The following is a 22,296-nucleotide window of genomic DNA, read 5'->3' as shown; positions in this document are numbered from 1 at the left end:
AAATCTCTCACATCTCAAAACACCGCCTTCACTCCTAAAACTTCTCCCCGTTTCTTAACAACTAGATGCCATGTTTTGATTGGTCGACATGGTACATTTTTCGACCAATGGGAAAGGGCGGGGTTTTTGGTTTTGTTTTTGCTCACAGGCGGAGAGCGCTTTCGAGCGTTTTCCTTATAAAAACGCCGTTTTTACCGTTACAGTAAATATAAACAACGATAGTATTCAGGAAGAAAACCAAACATTGCATATATTTGTATCGTAACTCTGGTTTTACGTGGCCTATCAACACAATTTAAAAACTGGTATAAAGTCCACACTTTTTCCCTCAGTTGTTCCGTCTGTCCTGCTCACATCTCCAATGGTTGTACACGTTGTCATTAATGTGGCTTCACTCCTCATCAGCCACGCCGCTTTGCTAGCTAAAACACCGGTGTCGGCACATATTTACTTTAATTTCAATTCAGGTTAGAATTTTTTTTGTGTGCGCAACGAAGAATTTTCTCTGCGCAGAGACCGTGCCAACAGTGCGCAATTGCGCACGTGCGCAGCTTAGAGGGAACATTGCAGCCATGATGATCTCCAGCTTTGTGCTCGTCAACATTCTCACCTGAGTTAAGAAGACGATTACTGAAATGGTCTCAGCAGGTCCTTTGATGACAGCAATGAAATGCAGTGAAAAGGCTTTTTTGGGATTAAGTTAATTTTCATGGCAAAGAAGGACGATGCAATTCATCTGATCACTCTTCATAACATTCTGGAGTGTATGCAAATTGCTATTATAAAAACTTAAGCATCAACTTTTCCAGTTTCCAATATTTATGCAATTCTCAAAACTTTTGGCCATGACTGTATAACCTCTTTTTAAGTTTTTAATTTCCAGTGGAAATTAAGTTTTCCAATTTCCACTGGAAATGCCTTTTAGTTAAACTGTCAGCAAGGAATTTGCATTTGCACTGTTAAATGTTTATATAACTTTAATGCACATATAAAACAGCTGCTTTTTTAAGTGAAAATACATTGATGGGTTGTGGAGTTGTAAAGTATTTTGTCTAGTGTCAATTATATCGTCAGTTATATTGTTATCGCAAATTTTCAAATGTATATTGTAGGGCTGCACGATTAATTGTTAGAAAATCGCGATCTCGATTCATACTTATGTGCGATCTCATTTCCAAATGACAACGATTCAAAAAAAAGAAAAAAAAAAAAGATGACGACGATTGTACCGCATTTTGATCCGGGACGTAATCTGCATGAAAACAAGCGCTCACTCTTCCTGCTCAACAAATGACAAGGGCGGAGCCTTATACCACGTGATACAGAAGCTGGCTGCTAAAATTGGCAGGGAAAAAACAACGGAGAACACGTCAGGGATGACGAGAAAGTGACAGGAGAAAATCCGTCCCGGTCATCCACCCAAACATCAATAACGGGAACCTTATACAGCGCTTCCCCATACCCGTCGAACTCCCGCAGGCACAAAGAAATTACGGAGGCTATTACTTATCACCTGACCAAAGATATGGCTCCCATCAACACTGTGCAAAATGAGGGATTTAGGAAAATGATCAACACCCTAGACAAACGCTACACAGTGCCGTCCTGCAACTATTTTTCTATTGTTGCACTTCCTGCTCTATACACGCAGTGTCGAGCAACGGTGGAGACGGAATTTCAAGCAGCAACGACAAAATGTGAGACATTTGTTGTTTTTATGTTTATTTATTGTTTTTATGTTCAGTCTCAACTGTTACGAAGTTGATGTGCAGTAAATAAGCGCAATAAATATTTATACTAGAAAAGAAAATCGTGAGTTAATCGTGATCTCAATTCTAAGCAAAAAAATCGTGATTCTCATTTTATGCAAAATCGTGCAGCCCTAGTATATTGTGATAAATATTTTTGGTCATATCGCCCTGCTCTGTCTGTCACCTTCTGTGTTGAGCTCATTGTTTTCTCTGTAGTGGCTGAGCTGAGTCCAAGTAGCTGAAAATGTTCCTCTGCTGCTCCGTCAGACTCTTCTCCTCCTGCTGATCAGCTGGGACACAAAACAGATCTGTGTTAGGCTCCACACTGCAGTCAAAGTGTCTCATATGTTCATCTGACAAGTAAAAGAACACATTTTTGTTTCCCGAGATGGGCAACTTATTGGAAACAAACACAGAAGGTTTGAGCACTGATACCTGGCATGGCTGGCATTGAAAGATGCAATGGCAGCAATGTAGATGGTCAAGACTAAACCAATCATTAAGCAAAGACAACAGGGATAATTTGTTTCTGTTTATTTAGCATTCACAACATTTGTAGTTGCCTTCTGTACAGGGGAAGTCCACGCACACTGTGTGGTACTGCCATCTGCAGAAGGTGCATTCAATCTCTGTAAGAAAAACTAGATTGTCTGAGACTGAAATGATATTAACAAAAGGAGTGGTGATTTGTAAAACTTCGAGTGTATGATAAGGTGAAAACAAATACACAATTGCATGTCATGTAGTTGAAGGTTTTTTTTCTTCTTTTGGAAGACCGGAAAACACTGAAAGTTACAAATGTATTGTGCTTGAAACAAATTCAAAATAGGTGATAAAGCCAGCTGCACATGTGTGTCACAAGTAAATCTGGCTGTATAATAAACAGAAACAAGTGATCCCTGCTGTCTTTGCTTAATGATTGGTTTGAGTCTTGACAATCCACATTGCTGCCATTGCATCTTTCAATATGTTTGTGGGTAGATTTGAATGCACCAGTGTAAGTGCAGCCACTCAGCCTCTACAATACACTCAATGTGGTCATAGAAACAGGTGCAGATGTGTCACGAGTTAATCTAGTAGTAGGCTGTGGCACTTGGCCACAGGTGGCAGTAGTGGACTGACCTCCATTTGAGACTGCTCCAGCTGCTCTGTGACAGTCAGTAGATCTGCTACAAATTGCAGATCATATGCAAGTTTTGGAAATGACATTATAAATATTCCTAACTTAGCCATGGCAGCCATGTTGATGTATTACCTATATTGGCTGAAAATGTTCATTTCCAGAGAAAGGACACAGGCAGACTATCCTTACAGGATGTGATGTTACATGTTATTATGTGATGTTATTGAAATCATCATGAACAACGGGAGTGGTGATTTCTATAACTTTGTGTATATAACTTGGCATTTCTTACTGATGTAGGCCAAAAATAAATACATAATAAAATTTAATTTATTTTAAAGATTTATTTGCAAGACACAAAAACAGACAAAATAGAAAGTTCCACATGTATTGTGGAACTTTACACACACACACACATAAAACATATTAAGGATTGTACATTAACATAAAACTGTTGTCGAAATTCATCAGAGAAACACACACACACGAAGAGAGAGAGAGAGAGAGAGAGAGAGAATATGCAAACAGCTACCAAACAGCCATCATAATTCGTCATACAATGAGAACAGGACAAATCAACAATTAACAATGACTAATTAATATTAAAATCTGTAACATAATGTATTGTTTGGAGTTTAGTCGGATTGTTTCAGGATGACCTGCCATTATCCAATGACACATCTGCTTACCTGTATCTTTTGCTCGTTTCTCCTCCTCTTCTTTTCTATTTTTTCTAAACTGAGCACCTGATGGCTTTGAACTTTTCTTGTCCATCTTCCATTGGTTTTAATTTTGCACTCCAGTACAAATCCCCCAACTCGAGGATCACCACAACATAACCTAATAGACCTACACCTTAGTTCACAGATTTACTTTGTCTAAGGTGTTTTTCTGGGATTTCACACAACCCAGGATTCAAATCATGAATACATAATGGGCTTGGATTTACAACATTATGAATGAAATGTGCTCTATTTGGAAGCAGCATGTCCCCCTCCCCTTTCAGCGGGTTACTTGCAGCCTCGTCGTCTCGTCTCTCTATATACTGTACTGTATGTACGGAGATGACAATAAAGTTTACTTTGACTTCAGCAGCGCGCAGGCGCACCGAGGACTCTCGCGCTCACTTTTCGTGTATATAGAATTTCGAAAAAACATCGGTGCAAATTATAAGTCTGTATGATAATATCTGGTGTTTTCGTGTTTGTTGTTTTGTTTTTATTTTGTTTTTATTTTGCGAGTTGGTTATTAGATGCTGCTCCAGCCAGCAAGAGAATCCCCCGCCGCCCCGCCCTCTCCTCCCTAACTCATTGTGAAACGTTTGAGAACCACTGCTACAGAACAATGGAGATTTCCGTTATATGGTGACACCTGCACCTCACGTGACGCCCAGAATTGAAACATACTGATGCGTGAGAGCGCGCGTGTGATGCAAGTATGTGTAGAGTGTTGAGCGCGTGATCAGTGTTGAGAAAAACAACTCACGAAACTTGACCTTTCTATACTCGTGGCTCACTTGCACTTTAATCTATTCGTTTGCACACTTACACACAGTGGTTTCCTGTTTTGCTACACTCTGGAGAGGCTCGCTTTTAACGGTCTTCTCTCACAGAGAGCAGCAGAAAACTTCGATAAACTCAAGACTGACTGAACTCAGTTCAAAGTTACCTTGGCACTTACCTTTAGATGCGAGAGGTAGTGATGGTCCGCTTGAAGCTGACGCTCCGGTGCGTGTGTCAAAAAGATCAACACACTGCTTCAGAAGCACTGCGTCGAGGTTTGATTCGTTTTGCCAGAGTCACATGATCAGTGACGTCTGAAGCTTCATTTAGAACGTCCTTTTTTTTATTGAACTTTATTGAACACACAATGAGTATACAACATACAAACAGATGAAGTTTACAAAAGAACACAACATGAACATACAAAATCAGGGGAAAAAAATAATTATATGAGTACGCGAAAAAATCAACATATATATATTGTTCTGAGAGGCTTTTTGTTGGTTGAGTCTGATATTGATTGTATGTACAATTCCATATCCTTATAAAAAGGCAGAAATATTATGTTTTATTAATAAACCTACATTTATGGATAGAAAATTTAGCTAAAAGTATTAAGAAATGTATTATAAAAACATCATTCTTCCTGGGGAACTTAAAGAAACAGAATAAAACATTTTCCCATCATAAAGAAAACTCCCTTAAAATATGGACATTAACAAAACTGCTAAATTCCTTCCAGAATCTCTGTGTAGAGGAACAGTACCAAAAAAAAGATGTGCCACAGTTTCTGGATGATCCCCACAGAAAGTGCAATTAGTATTTATGTCTCTTTTAAATTTTACCATATAGTGACTGGCTGGGTAACATTTATGAAGAATTTTATATGAGACTTCCTTCACCTTGTTTACAATTAGATATTTATGGGGGATCATACAGACTGTCTTCCAGGTGATTTCTGGAACATGTCGGTTCACTGCTGACTCAGCTGGATCAGGGAGAGTGACTGAGGTAGATATTGAACTGTCAGTGTTTTTATATAACATATGGCACCAAGCACCATTGAAAATTCCCGAACACTGACTGGAAAATTATATAGTGTAAGGAATTCATTGTAAGTAAGTAGTGCTTCCTCTTTATTAACCAGCTGAGCCACCAATAGGATCTCATTTTGGACCCAAGTTTCCAGGAAAAGTGATTTATTTTGAAATAAAATATCTCTGTTGTTCCAGATGAGGTATTTGTGTGGTGAGAAGTTGTGTTCATAAATGAGGGTCCACGCTAAGATGACTTGCTTATGGAAGGATGAAAGACTTACAGGGAGTTTCTCAACACTGTAATTACAATTTAAAATAAAATTAAAGCCACTAAAATGGGAGAAAATATGATATGGTATAAAATTCCAGATAGAGGTAGGGTTTTTAAGAAAATGTTTATCCCAATTAATTTTGAAAGGGTTATTTAAAGTAGAGAAGTCTAAAATGTTAAGCCCACCTGATTCGTAGTTATTCATCACAACAGATTTTCTAATATAATGCGTACGGTTTTTCCATATAAAATTAAAGAGCATGCGGTCAATATCTTTACTAATTTTCTTATCCAGATGTAAGGAGAGAGCAGCATATGTTAATCAGGATATCCCTTCAGCTTTAGTAATTAACACTATACCTTTCAACGACAAGTCCCTCTGCAGCCACTGGTTGAACTTTTTTCATATTGAAGTTTGACGAGCATCTTGACTTTTGGTCTTTGGATATTAACAGTCCTGGGTATGTGACTTCTTGTTTAACAGAAATGTTACAGATAGCATTTGCAGTGCAGCCTTTAATTGCTAGTAATTCACATTATTTTAGATTTAGACATAAACCAGATGCCTCAGAGAAATCACTAATAACACTAAGGGCTAGAGGGATTTGATTTGCATTCTTCAAGAAGAGTGTGGTGTCATCAGCTAGCTAGCTGGCTGATGATGAGCTCCTTATCAGCTATGGTGATTCCTTGTATAACAGGTCAAATCTCGGGGTGGAGTCTTAATCATTTTAATTGAGCTATTGCCATTCGTGTACAAGGTTTTGAAGCTTTACAGAAAAATTCTCCAAAGCCAAATTTTTCCAAAGAGTGGAAAATAAATTGATGTTCAATTGTATCAAAAGCCTTTTAAAAATCCAGGAAGAGAATGAAGCTATTGTCAGATACCAAATCAGAGTAATCAAGTAGATCCAAAACCAGTCTAATGTCATTAGAAATGTGTCTATTTCTCATAAAGCCTGATTGTGTCTCATCAATAATTGTATCCAAGACCTCTTTAATTCTGTTAGCAAGTATTAAAGCCATAATCTTATAGTCATTATTGAGCAGACAGATGGGTCTCCAATTATCAATAAGAAGTAAGTCTTTGTTTGGCTTTAGAATAAGTGTTATAAGACCCTGAGTAAGAGTAGGAGGGAGGGTGTTATTCTCTATACTTTCTATGAAAACCTGAAGTAAGAACGGAGCCAGGAGATTAGAAATGATTTATAAAAACTCTGCAGTTAAACCATCTGTGACAGGAGATTTGTTGGCCTTAAGTACAAACTTCCTCCACAGTCAGAGGGCTGTCACAGTGACTTCTATCTTCCACAACAATAGTTTTTAGGTTTTTAATATTAGGCCGAGAGCCTGAGGGCACCCTACCTCTGAAGTGGCCCGAGCGAGCCCCAGGCTCCAGGCCCCAATAAGCAGCCACCAGGAGTGAGTCGGTGTGTACCTGGGCGCCCATCCCCGGACACAAAGAACCACCAACGCACCGATGTCTGAGGGTCTGCCACCGGCAGGGGAAGTGGTGGGGGGGGAGATAGGCCTCCATACCTTGGAGGGCCTGAGATGTCCCTACAGAGGTGGTGTCTGATACCCGACCTGACATATAGACACAGACATACAGGCACACACAGATACAAACATCCATTCCCACCCTCATGCTCTCAAATGCAATTACTCCACACTCAACCAACGTGGAGACAGACATAAAGAGACACTGTACACACAATCACACTCCCCAAGCGTACTCTACGAACAGGGTCTAGGTACCCTTGCCCCTGGAGGGGGAAACTGCACCCAGACCCAGGTGGTGTTACCCTTTTCCCTGCGGTGGGGAGAAGCAGACCGCCCTGACTCCGCAGCAGCAGGGAGGCCCCACATTCCAGACCCCAGTCGGACGGCCAACTCCTCCTCCTAGCCCCCCCGCTCCAGCAGGCCGCAGAGAACGGGGGGGGGGGTGTGAAGACGTCAAACCTCCCTCCGCCCGCTCATATGTAGTGTTGATGTATGTGTGTTCTAAGGTGCATTTAAAACCCAGGAGGGCATGGAGCTACCTGCCAGAGAGCAGCAGGTAAGCGCATAGCCCACCTGATAGCCCTCAATGTCTACGTGTAATTAAAATTGAGAGGTGGGCAACGACACCAGGGGTGAGGTGTACACCCTGATGGTAATTTGGAGTCCGTGTAGCGTTCCCACCCCCAAGATACTATATGTATGTGTTATGAGAGTGTGAGTAATGTGAATGTCTAAGTTGTGAGATAAAATTCTCTTCTTAAATAAAAATGAAAAAGGGTTACCTTAAATGACTCATGTTTTTAATGTGCAAGTTCATAAGCATTTTCCATTTCCAGTTCAGAATCAATTCTGCCCCCAGGTCAAAAATATGTATTAGAATATTGGCCAAATATAATATTATTAATAAACATACCTGTTCAGCTGTCCAGTGATTAATTGTATTAGTAGTACATGGAGGCAGGGCCTCACAGCAGAAGCATACTCCATAATGTGTTGTACATTATAATGTGTATATTACATGTATTTTTCAATTATTACTGTCTACCAACATCAAGAAGTCGCAAACAAAGAGAGACCACACCGTGGCGCTTGTTTAAACAAGGGAAGTTGATCAAAATGTATTAAACAAATAAACAACAATTTTTTCACCCAAAAAATACATGTTCAAAGCAACACAGCGGTGACCCAATATCAGACAGAAATGTAAACTCCGCTCTGTAGAGTTGGCTGTCATTATCGAGCAGTTCGTTTCAGTTCGTTGTAGATTCAAGCTGCTCTTCATATTTTTGCCCACCAGAGGTCACCAGACAGGACTGTTGAAAAGCTTCGAGTAATGAACCGTTTTTCAATACAAGCTTCAATTCTTCAGAAAGCTTCATTTGGCCATCACTAGTGAGAGTGGGAAAAAAATGCGGCTTTTTCTTCTTTTTGGGGTTCAAAAAGAGTCAAGAAAAATGTAAAATAATTAAAAGAGGTTAAGAATAGAATGAAGGTAGCAACAAGCATTAAAGTAACTAACAAAAAAGCATTAACTGGTGGAAAAGGCGAGGTTAAATAAATAGGTTTTTAACCGCGATTTGAAAGATTGAATGGAACTGGACTGATGGCAATGGGGAGGTTATTCCATAGATCAGGTGCAGCCAAGTCAAATGTGCGGTCACCTCTAGTCTTCAGCCGGGACTTGGCTGTACCAAAAGTGACTGGGAAGACGATCTTAGTGCTCTAGCAGGGCTGTATAGTCTAGTTTTGCCATCATAAGAAATTTTCTTAGCCCAAGCTGCTCTTGAAATTTTGTCTTTTATGTCATACCTCTGAACATTAACCTGACATTGACCTTGCAATCACTGTGTCTTGCGGCTTTGGTCGCAGTGATCGGTGAGCACGCTGAATCTGCAAATCCTCATTTTCCAGAAGGGCAAGTTCTTTCTTTATGAAGCTGTACTGAATGCTATCATATCATTCCCCTCAGCACCTTCTTTAATTCCATATATACGGAGATTGTTGCGACGCAATCTTCCTTCCAGGTCCGTGACTTTGGTCTGGAGCGTTTTCTGCTGGTCCAGAGAGCGAATTAGCGTATCTCTCAGGTCCACAGTTACTGTTTCAAGTTTGCTCACACGTTGTTCTACTTCAGTTAACCTAGTGCCGTGATTAGGGATATCCATCTCTTCAATTCAATCCAATTTTATTTATATAGCGCCAACAGTCGGATTTGTGAGACAGACAGCCTCAGTAGATCCTATAATAATAGATACAGAGAAAAACCCAACAATCATATGACCCCCTATGAGCAAGCACTTTGGCGACAGTGGGAAGGATAAACTCCCTTTTAACAGGAAGAAACCTCCCGTAGAACGAGAATCAGGGAGGGGAGGGGCCATCTGCTGAGACCGGTTGGGGTGAGAGAAGGAAAACAGGATAAAGACATGCTGTGGAATGTTTTGCTTTTGTTTCACAAATGTGGGGATTAAATTGTGTTAAAATGTACAAAATAGTGATGTCATGTTTTGTGACGACGACCCAGGCTGGGTTTTTTTTATTTTTATTTTTATTTTTGTTTTTTGTTTTATTTATTTATATATTTATTTGTTTGCAACGATATCTGAATGTATCTACAAGGGAGAGTGTGTATAACTATATCTATGTGTTTTCCCCACACTGTGCATACACGATATGCATACATCATTATTACACACGCAATTTATATTAATTTTCTCCTCTATTTTATTTGAAATCTCTCTGTTCTTGTTGGTTAAAATACTGTGGGAAAAGCAATAAATAAAACTTTGAGAAAGGCACAGAGAGACTTGATGAATTTAAGAATATTGTGATTTAAATTATGATTAAATTATAATTAATAAATTATGATGACTGATAACGGAGACGAAGACAACAGACGACGAGGACAGGGAGGAACAGGGGTTTAAATGCACCAAGGAGACAGTCATAGAGAACTCGGGACAGACAACTAGAATCACCGCTGCTTCTAATGTTTATTAACTACGAAAGTCTTTATAAATAATATACAGAATATAATATGGTTCAGATTTGATCGACCATAATGACTCTTCTGTGTTAACAGTGAAGTGGATACTATATGATTACTGTATTTAAACTACAGATAGATGTGCTACAGATTAAAACATTATATTATTAAATATATTATTATATTATTAAAACATTATATTATTTCTGTCCTGGGTTTTAACCAATTTATAATCCTTAGGAAAAATCCCCCCCAAACACTTAAAAGTCATGAAAATTCATTCAGATTTAGTCATTTGATGATGAATCCATCTGATACTCCAAGATGAGCTGATGGAGTTTCTCTGACAGCTGAAGACAGATGCTGGGACCAAACAGGAGGACCCAAAATCATGTAATGTACCACTGACAGACAGACAGACAGACAGAGGACAAAACATCAAGAAGTCCTGCCAGTGGCTAGAAAAAGGCCAGATTAAAGGGACAGCACAGAGGCTCTGATCATGGCAGAGAAGAACAGGACCTAAGCATCAGATCTATAGATGCAAGAGTCTACCACAGCCAACAGGATTTCTGTTTATTACAAACTCTAATTTTAATATTTGTGATCAACTTAACTGTAAAAAAAGAGTTTGTTATGTACTAAGAGTTCACACATCCAGGCATCCACTGATAATTCAGGAACCAACCACATCAAACTGGAAATGCTGACTTGCATCTTAAACTCCTGTCTCTCATAATTTGAGAGTTAGAGGACACAAAGTCTTCAACATCAGATTTGGAAGGAAAAACAAAAACATTGTTTCACGTCTCATCAGTGTTGCTCATGAGGGGTAAAGGTGCAGTAGGCCTCTCTTCAGTATAGTTCAGGACTGAGATGAGATGTGAAGAAACAAAACTGACACTGCAGAGCAACTAAATCAACATTTCAGAGGATGCAATAAGATAAACAAGGCTGTGTCGACTCTCAGAAACATAAAAGGCAAACAATTCAATTTTATTTAGCGAATGTTTTGGTCTATAAGTGACTTAAAATCCTTTAATAGTCTCAAAAATCGACAGTGCGCCTTATGTATGAATTCTGGTTGTTTTAGTACGACTGCTTGATGGATTGTCAGAACATTACGGCTACACTAGTCAGGAGTCTCGAAGAGTAATACCCACTGTGCTTCAACATAATATTACTGTCTGTGTATAAGGGCCCCAAAATGGCACCTGTTAAGAGACATGCTTACAAAGCGGATTTCAAACTCATGGCTATCAGTCACGCAGTAGAACATTGGAATAGAACAGCTGCGAGAGAATTCAACATGTGAATGAGTTGAATAAAGTTTGAATTACTACCAAAAGAGTGTGGACAGACTGAGGAGACAGTCATTTCAATCATCAGTGGAAAACAGAAAGTAGCCAATTACAAAAAAACCCTCCAAATACTTGTCAGAGGATGACTCACATCCGACCCATGCCCAGAAATGGAACCCTTGACCAGTAGAAATACAACCACGCCTAACTTCCTGCCAAGATTCTGGGAATCCCAGCACAGAGGGCAGAAATCTGACAGGTGGCACTGGTTACTTTCATATTTGAATTGATTTTCGTGTAAGATGTTGTTGTCTGAAGGTGATTCTGACACCAATTTGGCACGAATAGTAATGTAATCTTGACAAAATTTACAATATAGTGGAAGGTCTGTTATCTACAGGTTAAAGATGCCTCCATACTTACAGCGCTGAGACGACCACTGGCGTGAAAATAAATAAGCAAAAAAAACTAAGCAAAATAGACACACAAACTGAGTGACTTGACTTCTTGTAGTGAGCCACTTCCTCTTTGTTTACCTATTGATAGTAAAGTCATTGCAAAGCAAATATGATATGACCAAGCTGAACGGCCCTGCTGGTTGCAGGAGTGTGTTTGAGGCTCAAGCGTTCACAGCTGGTTTCACTGAAATGCTGATTTTTCTCTCTGGTCCACAAAAAGAGCTTATAACCGTGAGTTAGTTAGCAGGATGTAGCTGTGAGTCTACTCCCTCCTGGTCATCAGGTCTGCACTGCTTCCCGGCACAATCACTTACAACAACTGTGCAACAGCTTAAGTTTCCACTGAATTCCATGTCCACAATATGTGGACATGTTCAGCTATTTCATTCTTCTTCTTCCACTCTGGGATTATTTAATTATTTGATATCTTTTATTCATCCATGTAACAGCTGTTGAAATGTTAGTATTCGACCACTAGGCGGAGCTCTTGAAATGATAATGTAATTAACGCATTTTATTTTGTATGTTTTATTTTTATGTTGAGCATGTTAACATTTTCCTTTTGACATACTGGATTGGTGTTCTGTTAATTTGATACATGGAAAATAACCGGTTAATTTTGTAAGTTTAAGGTAAGGGCAGAGGTCACTTCCTGTTTTCTAGAAAAAAGGTCAGAGAAGCTGCTCATGGTGACGGTCTAGCCATGTAAAAGTCAAGCTAAGGAAGAAATAACAAGTCCTAAGTTCCAATTACACCGGTTTGTCTACTTGTAGGCCAAAGTGGTATGTTTGTTTATATTTTGTGAATTTTATATTGCAATATGTTTTAATGCTGAAATATAATTTTCTCGTACATTTGTATTCACCAGTTCTACAGTGTACCTGTGTACGTTAAGAGAAGCACGGTAAACATCAGTAAAGAAGAACTCTCGTGTCTCTCATGTATGTGTGCAAGCCGACATAATCCAGGTGAAAGTCTCGCTGAGGCTAAGATCACATTTCCAACGAGACCTGCCATCATCTCAGCAAAAGTTATAACACATAAAATATTCCATACAAACAAGTGAGTACAAACAAAGGTTATATTGGTTGATTTACACATATAAAACACACAGACAAGAGGGACCAACCCAGGGTTTAGCAGGCTAGATGCAACAATCAGTGCATCTCTTTGCTGCTGGTTGTGAAAATGGATCGCACCAGACAATGAAGTGAAACCAAGCTGGTTTTCATACCTTGCACATGTTTTGTGTGAGCTTGGGTCAAAAATGTGAACATTTTAAAGACTTAAGTAATCGTTTAAACCACCTTACTGCCCTTTCAGCATCTGCAAACTGATCTGGAGCATAAATGAGATTCAGAGAAATCAGAATAGTTTATTAATCCCAGAGGAAAGTATGTGATGACAGGTGCTCCAATAAATAAGAACAGTAACAAACAAGGAAAAGTGCCATATTCAATAATACAAAATATCACAAAATAGCTCTTTTATATAAATGTCCTAATATATATTACAAAAATTGAAGTAGAAATAAACTTGAAATGGAGCTGTCCCTCTTAATTACAGTAGTTTTCTCTGTAGAGGATGTGCAAATTTAATGTTTCAGAGATGAAACATTAAAAAGTTTCCCTGGTTTTAGTTCAGACTTTCAGTTAGCCAATGAACTGAATAGATTTTATTTGAGATTTAATGATAATTATAATTTAAGGAATATACTTGATTTCTTAATAGAGAGCACCAGTACACAGGCCAACAGGCATTTCATTAAATATGCAGATGACACAGTCATTGTAAGCCTCCTTCATGGTGAAGAGGATTCCCATGGGCCTGTTGTGGATGAGTTTGTTTCGTGGTGTGATCAGTCCTTAATGAGCAACACCTCGAAAACCAAGGACATGGTTATTGACTTCAGGAAGACATCCCCCCATCCTGCACTAACAGTGGTAAATGGTGCAGCCATTGGACTGGTGGACAGTTATAAATATTTGGGGGTTCTTGATTAGTCTCTGTCCTTTGAGCCACATCTTGCTGCTACAGTGAAAAAGGTTCAACAGTGACTGTACTTTTTAAAATAGGTTTTAATGTTTCATCTGAAGTGATGACTCTTTTTTATAAAAGTTTTATTGAATCTGTTTTAACTTTCTGTATCATTGCTTGGTACGGTAATATGTCCTTGAATAATAAGACCAGACTCAGCAACCTGGTTAAAGTGGCTGGTCAGTTTTCAGGGAGGTCTCAGGTCCAGCTTGTGGACTTTTATAACAGGCAGGTGCTGAGGAAGGAAACCTCTGTCCTGTTGTGTTCAGACCATCCTCTCTTTAATGATTTTCAAATGCTTCAAACAGGTCATCGTTATAAAGTGCCTGCAGGGAAGACAAAGAGACATAGATTGTTTTTTGTACCTACTTCTATTATCATGGTTAATAACACTAAACCATAAGTGCTGTTGCCACTGCACTTTGCACTTTTTTTTTTTTTTTTTTTTTTGATGATAAAATTTAGGTTGTTTTCTCAGGCTTATACTATTTTTGTGTGTGTATGTGATGTGTCTGTTTGCCTGTTTGTTTGTTTTTTATATTTCTGTATGGACATACTGCAAATCAATTTCCTGTTAGGGACAATAAAATTGCCATTGACATGAAACACCCATTTCCTGATGTGGACAAAGAGTGGAACAGGACTGTGGTTATTTAACAAGCTGACTCCCTCATCTGGAAATGAACTGTCTCCACATGTCTCTTTTCCCAGTCTGTCCCAGGAGAATGACCCAGTTGTTTATTGACATGAACTCATATTATACACAACTGGTCCCATTTCACAGTAGGGCAACTTGCATGTGAGAAATGAAGGTTTCCTTGACTTCTTTGACTTGACTTGATACCAGCTAACCAGACCTGTGAAAGAGGACAGCGGAGGTTAAATAAAGCTGTGATGTATAAAGGTGAATTCCAGTTGGTTAACCTTCTGCTCTTGTATTAGGGGTCACCACAGTAGCTCATCTGCCTCCTTCACTCAGTCTCTAACATCCACCTCTATTGTGCCAACCCTGCTGATTTGCCTGTTATGTAGAAATACCACACAGAATTGTGGTGAAATGAGGCAGAGTCAAACATGAACAAGTGCACATATGTGAACAGTCTGAAGTCGATTAGATTTTCATCCAGTTCTCCAGTTCAAGTTAGTGAGGGTGATGGAGGAACCTATACAATCCCCCAAAACTGGGGCACAATTTTGTTTAACTGCAGCTTTAAAAAGTGTAAAGGGGTGAAAAGGTTCAGCAAAACCTTCAGCAGGCTCCATGGATCAATTATTGGATTGCTATTATTGTGTCACACTACAGTGAAGAATGAAAACAGAACTGGGCACTTAGAAAGTTGTAGTTCACGTCAACAGCCTTCACTTATTAGGCAAATGTGAACCACAACACTCAAGAGACAGAAGTCCTGTGGGCGTCGTGTCAAAGGGCATCTAGCATGAAAAAAAAGTGGAAGTTTCCACTGTGGTAAAATAGTGAGCAGCTGAAAGTAACTGTGACGGCAGAAGGTTTGTGTTGCTCAGCGGTGACATCAGAACTAAAGAGAAATGACACTCAGGTTTGAGTTGGAAAAAACATCAGAGGAAAAAAACTTCCACAGACACTGTTGGATGGATCGGGCTGTAGATCGATGCAGAATAAACAAACAGTTCTGGTTTCACTTTGTGTTCATGAGGAGGAAAGTTGGGGTGATGAACCACAGGTGTGCTTGATGCTGATGCAGAACCGTGGAGAGGTAAAGGTGGAAGAGCCAAAGACAAAGAACAAAGGAGGAACACAAAGAAAGGAAAGTGATGAAAATGATTCCTCACCACAGTGAAGAAAAAAAAAATCCCCAAACGTCTGTCAGACAGTTTCAGAGTCTTCATGAGGCACATGAATGAACCTCAAATATAAATGTGCCAGCTTTGACTACTGTTGTGAATGTTTCTGTGAATAACTTATCAATTTATGAGGAATCAAAAATGCTGCGAAAATTTGAGCGTTTAAACCCCTCTCCAATGCACTCTGAGGGCCTGTAACTTTGACAAACCTGTGAACACAAATTCCAAAGAGTCCTTAATGGTTAGTACCCACATTTCTTTGGTGTGACAGGAATGAGTCATTTTACCAACATGAGCCAATCACAATCGTTAACAACAGAGAAGTGAAACTGTGTGAACGCCCCTCTGCTCTCTTTCCTCCCTCAGGCCTGTTAGAGACACGACCCTCTCAGTGATGCCACAGACAAACAGAGAAGCCACCACCAGTTACAAAAGCATCGGCACTGTTCTTTCTCATTTTAAGATAAAGCTACACACACACACACACACACACACACACACACACACAAAAACCCACACACCACAAGATCCATCATCCTCCTCCTGAGGAATTTCTATTTTTCATATTTTGTGCCATTTTTAAAAATGCAGCAAGCCCAACACTGGGAATAAGACCTGAGCCATCAGGACAGCATCCATGAATAAATCAGGAAGATGATACTCCAAGATGAGCTGACAGAGTGACTCTGAAGATGAGACCAAACAGGAACATCCAAAATCATGCAGTCTACCACTGACACACAGGCAGAGGACAAAACATGAAGAAATCTTACTAGTGTCTAGAAAATGGCCATCTTAAAGCACAGCACAGAGGCCCTGAGCACCAGATCTATAGAAGCCAACGTGACCCTGCTGCCTTTGCTCAAAAGCAGCTCAAATTGCTGTAAAAAGCCTGAGATGAGTGACATCATCTAAACTGTATGTCATATTCTTAATGTTTTACAGTTTTTATATCATATCATGTTCATCACAGTGAGCAGCTTTGTCTTTGTGTTTTTCTTACTATAGAGCATTAAATAAGTGTGATCTCACTTTGGCTTAACCATTACTTTCCTTTGAACCTCCCACACTTTGTGCCCTCTCTGATTCTTGTAAAAGCCTTATGCTGCCTATAATCACTCCACTGTCTACAGCCTCCTGTCACAGATGAACACTCTCCAAGTCCTCCTGTTTTTGGCTCTAATTCTTGGATCTACAGGTGAGTGAAAGAGCATGTTTACATTGTTATTATTTAATGGGTTTTCTGTGGAAAATGTTCTATGTTTTTTAAATGGTAATGTTACATTTGTACATTTCACTTGGTTACCAGTGGATCCACATGTTTCTGTGCTGCAGAGAAATCATGCAGTATGTGCTGTTAACATCATAATATGAGACAGTGACTCACAGGCGATCAGAGGAATGTGGGATTTTTTAATTTTAGGCACACTGACTCTTTGGTGTTGCCAAGGTTTTTATTTATTTATTTATTTCTACTTTAACTTTCCTTCACTCGAAAATGTTGTTACAATAACCTGTGATCTACATTTTTATTTGAAGTTTAATTTTTATTGTGTACTTAAAGCAACAGCTTGATAAAGTTAAAATTGTTGCAAAAAGGCTTTTGTTTGGAATGTTTTACAGCATAGTAACAATGGATTCATTAAAGTGATTTCCTCTGCCACAGTGAGCCGCGTGACCTCAAACTATTTAAAGTATTTTTCTCGTCAGTGCTTTGCCACTTTCCTCGAAAAATAACAGCTGTGGGGGGTTTCTTCCCTTTCTAGTCGGCCTACTGTTAATATAGATTCACTCTGTGGTCACAGCTACTGTTATCTGATTTGGATTGCGCTCACACATTTGCATTTGTGGGCAGATTTTGAAGATTTCTAAGCAAAGGCACACACAAGCTCTGTGTGTGTGTGTGTGTGTGTGTGTGTGTGTGTGTGTGTGTGTGTGTGTGTGTGCGTGTGTTTTCAGCAGCAAGCAGTCCATCAGTGGTAGATGGATGATTAATTTACTAAAAGGAGACAACAGTTAGCTGATGCTATTTTGTTTTTAAATTCTCTACAGCACACATCCAATAATATCATTATAGTCTCATTTTAGCCACACAGACAAAACCTGATTTAGTGACAGACCTAAATCACAGATACTCAGTGCTCATGATTGTTTTAGTTTGCTTCAGCACTTTAACTTTTCCTCAGGTGAGACATTTAAATTTACATGTAAACAGTGGTTGACACATTTAGATGCTGTGGGTGCTGTGGGCTATCCCACTCACCAAAGAGAAAGAAAGAAGGTAAATCCTGGACAGGTTTCCAGTCAACCTCACAGATCCACTCAACCTAGACCTGCATCACCTGCATGTGAGGTTGCCAGAGTTCCCAGAGGGAACCCATGCAGGCACAGAGAGGATATGCAAACTGCACATGCAAAGGCCTCAGCTAGACCTTCCTTCTGTTTGACAACAGAACTAACCACTCCACCACCAAGCCACCTCAAACATCCTTTAAACTTTTCTACTGGCAGGTTTCCAAAATTTTCCCAAAGTTTTACTTAAATGAGGTTTGGGATGATTGAAAAATGGGGCTGTGCCAGTGTGCTGGTTGTAAGTAGCAAATATGAGTCTGTCCAGAATGATTGTAATGCACTAACCAACAACACTAATCCAACTATAATTTTGGGGTGTGTAGTATTTCTGGATTCTTTTCTTTTTCTTTTAGTGCAAGACGAGAAAGAAGTGGAGGTTGGAGAGGATGCAACTCTCGATTGTCAGGGTCCCCATGAAGGCAACATCTTACGGGTAGCATGGACCAAGAGTGACCTGAAAGCAGACGATTACGTCTTTTTCTTCCGGGAAGATCGTCTTTACAAAACATACCAACATGAATTATTTAAAGGTCGAGTGGAGCTGGAAGACCCAAACATGAAAAGTGGAAAAATGTCCATCATTCTTCACAATGTCACCGTTAATGACACTGGAACATATGAGTGCCACATCTCATATGAAACAGATCACAGCCAGAGATCTGAGATGAAGCAGGAAACCAAGCTGAAAGTTACACCTGCAGGTGAGGTGAAGCCTCGAGTGTGTCCTCTTTATCGTTTGTCCCTCGATGAGCAAGACTAGCCGGTTAAATCAAGAGTAAGAATTCACTCTTCCTGCTTTCATCTATTTTATTAGTGATGTCCTGGCTTCAGGTATATACTCTTATGATTATACATTTATTGAACTGGTTTATTTGTAAAATATCAACTTCCATAAATGCCAAGATACATGCATCTATCCACTTTCCTCCTGTTCTGCTACTACTGTGTGAAGCACAGCTAAGCAGACAGACAGCTCTTTGACCAGTGACCTTAAGGTTGATATCCCTGAGATTTATACTTGTCTGAGATTTTTAGTAGCTACAGCTATGGTATCAGTTTCCAAATCCGAGGAGACTTCCTTCTCAAGTTATCCCATTCACAAAGTTGGCAGTCCACAACAATCCTCCATGAACATTTTACAGCTGAAGTGTAAAAATGAAATAAGGCGCAATGAGACCTGAAGTTACATAGTAGCCTGTTTCTTAAAATTAACTTCCATAAAAATCACAACTGTTTGTAAAGTACCAAAAAATAATGATTGAAAACATGTCAAAAGCTCAAAATACTCACAGGCAGTGTTTTCCACAAAGTCATAAATAAGCATGGAGTTGGGTTCATTCATGACTCTTAAACCATCACAAGCGCACATGTGAGAAATATTTCCTGCTTCTGACTCTGCCTAACACCTAACACACCTGACACCTGTTTCTCTCCTGCAGTTCAAGGACAAGGAGCCAGGAAGGAAGGAGCAAAGAAGGATGGATCTGTTGGACTTATATCCGGTCTATCAGTTTCCAGCCTGCTTCTCATTGTTGCTGCTGTTGGATATTTGGTGTAAAGAAAACAGCAAAAGAGTCGGAACTTGGGCTGTGATCAGGCTGAACGACAGATGAACTGATGGACAGAAATTCAATGAGTGTGAAACATGTCCAGAACTTTCCCTGAAAGCCTTTGCACTGGGACAGGGGAAAAAGAAAACCCACTGACTAAATGATAATGGTGATAGTATTTGGTGTTTCTGAGGATCAGACTAACAAGACAAAAACTCTTGCACATGAATATATTACCACTTCATAAAATAGTCTTGTAATTTGATCCATGTCCCTGAAGGCAACTGGAATATTTTGCACTTCTAAAGGGTGAAAAAATGCTGCTGTATTCATGTGAGACATCGACAAGAAGCTTGGCAGTATCACACGTGGTGGCGCAACATTCATGACAAACATTTCAATCAGCCGGCAGCAGGTGGAAACATTCACAGAGGGGATGACCCGGCTCTTGGAAGAAAATCAAATGAACTTATATTGAGCTCCGGGCACGTAACATGAAGGGATTACTTAGTGTAGTCAGGCATCCCAGAGGAGGCAGATGAAGACCGAGAATCAAAGGGTGAGACGGTTCATCCGGGCTCACCTGAAATTCCCGGAGAACACCATAAAAAACATCAGCTTCCATCGTGCCCATTTTCTGGGAGGGACGCGTCTGGACCAAAGTGACAAATTTTGGGTCAAAATTGAACATCTTGAACAGAAAGAGGTAAAGAGCCTCGACGGGGAGCTGAGAGGAGCAGACTTCAGTGCTAACAACCAGTTTACAAGGAGATCCTGGAGCGAAGCAAGGTCCTGTTCCTGATCTGTCCTGAGCTGTCATCAGGTCAGGTGATCTGTGTCGACACAAACACCTCTTTCTGATATGTCCTTTTCACTTTCCTTTTCCACTGATGTAACTGACATGTCTGCATAGAAAGTTACTGCTGGTCCTTTAAGACCTATTGGGCCCTCCGTTTTGCCTAACTATTTATAAAGCCCAGTATATTTAAAACCACATAAGCTAGCTCAATAATTCTTTTTTGCATATGAAACCGGAGGGGTTGTACTTACATCTTATGGACAAAGTTTCCATATGGCATCTTATGCCATATGTGGAAGGAAATCGAAACCTTTGAGGTTACGGTTTCCTTCCAGGTGTTGTTTGCTTTTTCTTGTATGGTTTTTTCTTTACATGTGCAGCAGTTGGTGATCCGTTGTGCTTTCCTACTTCAGCTCTGTCTGTTTATTCTTTTCTTTTTTCTTTCGCTTTTTTTCTGACTGTCAGCTTTGAGGTTGTCATCTTACACATGCACTGTAATAATGTAAATAATGGATTTGAACTGATTAAATGTCCTGCATGTGAAAACAGAAGGTTTCCTCAAACTAGCACTGACATTGTGTGTGTGTGTGTCTGTGTGTGTGTGTGTGTGTGTGTTGCTGCCAAGTCAGTCATTAAAAGCTAATGAGAGTCTGATTAAATGTGCTGGTTTCAAGATTTACATGAATGTTTTGCACATATTTGCTTTTGTTTCTCCCCTCTCCTCCAGACTGCATTTGACCTCAAACAAACACTCGTTACACACAACTGTTTCCAGTTGACCTGGCCTTCTTTTCCACTGACATCTTCTTCTGAGTTGTAGGTGCTGAATCGTCTCCACACGCTCTTTTATCTTAATTTCTGCTGCAACATTTAGATAGTAGGATCAAAATGAAAGCATGAATCCATCCTGCTTTCCACCAACAGTTTAGCCTGTGGTGTGACGTGTGGAGGATTTCCTTGACACACAAACTGAGTATTATTTAAACATCACAGCCTGGAGCTTTATGACTGCTGTGTACCTTCTGATGGCTGCTTCCAGCAGGTTAACACACTAAGTATTTCAAACTGGTTTCTTTAACATGATAATGAGTTCACTGCACTCAAATAGCCCACACTCCACAGTCACCAAATCATAATCTAATAGAGCACCTTTGGCATGTGGTGGAAACGAGTGATGGACCAAAAATCTCAGAGAAATGTTTCCAACACCTTGTTGAATCTCTGTCGTGAAGAATTAAAGCAGTACGAAGGTACAAAAAAAAAAAAAGGGTCCAACCCAATACTAGGAAGGTGTACCTAATAAAGTGGCCAGTGAGTGTATATTACTTTAATTAAATCAAAAATGTGAACACATATTTGAGGTTGGATTTTCGTGGCGTTCAGTGTCAGTTAAAACATGTGTGACAGGGCTTTTATTTCAAAGAGCTGAGAACACCTCATCCTGTGTGATGTCACTGAGCAGGTTGGACCCGGTTAGGACCACCAGAGATCACCGGGTGTGAACACGCCTGCAAAAAACGAATTACAGAAGACATTTTGTGACGTTTATATGTGTTAGTGTGAATTTCCTTCCATATCAGATACAAAACAGCTGCTCCACATTCCTAAAACGCGAGTGATATTAAAATTTCAGTGGTGGAAGATTAGAGTTGGACAGCCTGTTGTTGCACTTTACTATCAGTAGATGGCAGCACGAGACCATGGTTTACTCTGGGCACAGCAGACATAAGGTTGCAAGCTGGTGACTTTACCTACATACAATGTTGAACCAGTGCTCTGTCAGACTAAATCAGCTAATGACCACG

Source organism: Oreochromis aureus, linkage group 3 (genome assembly GCF_013358895.1).
Source record: "Oreochromis aureus strain Israel breed Guangdong linkage group 3, ZZ_aureus, whole genome shotgun sequence".
Taxonomy (NCBI): domain Eukaryota; kingdom Metazoa; phylum Chordata; class Actinopteri; order Cichliformes; family Cichlidae; genus Oreochromis; species Oreochromis aureus.
This window is presented reverse-complemented; position numbering follows the sequence as displayed.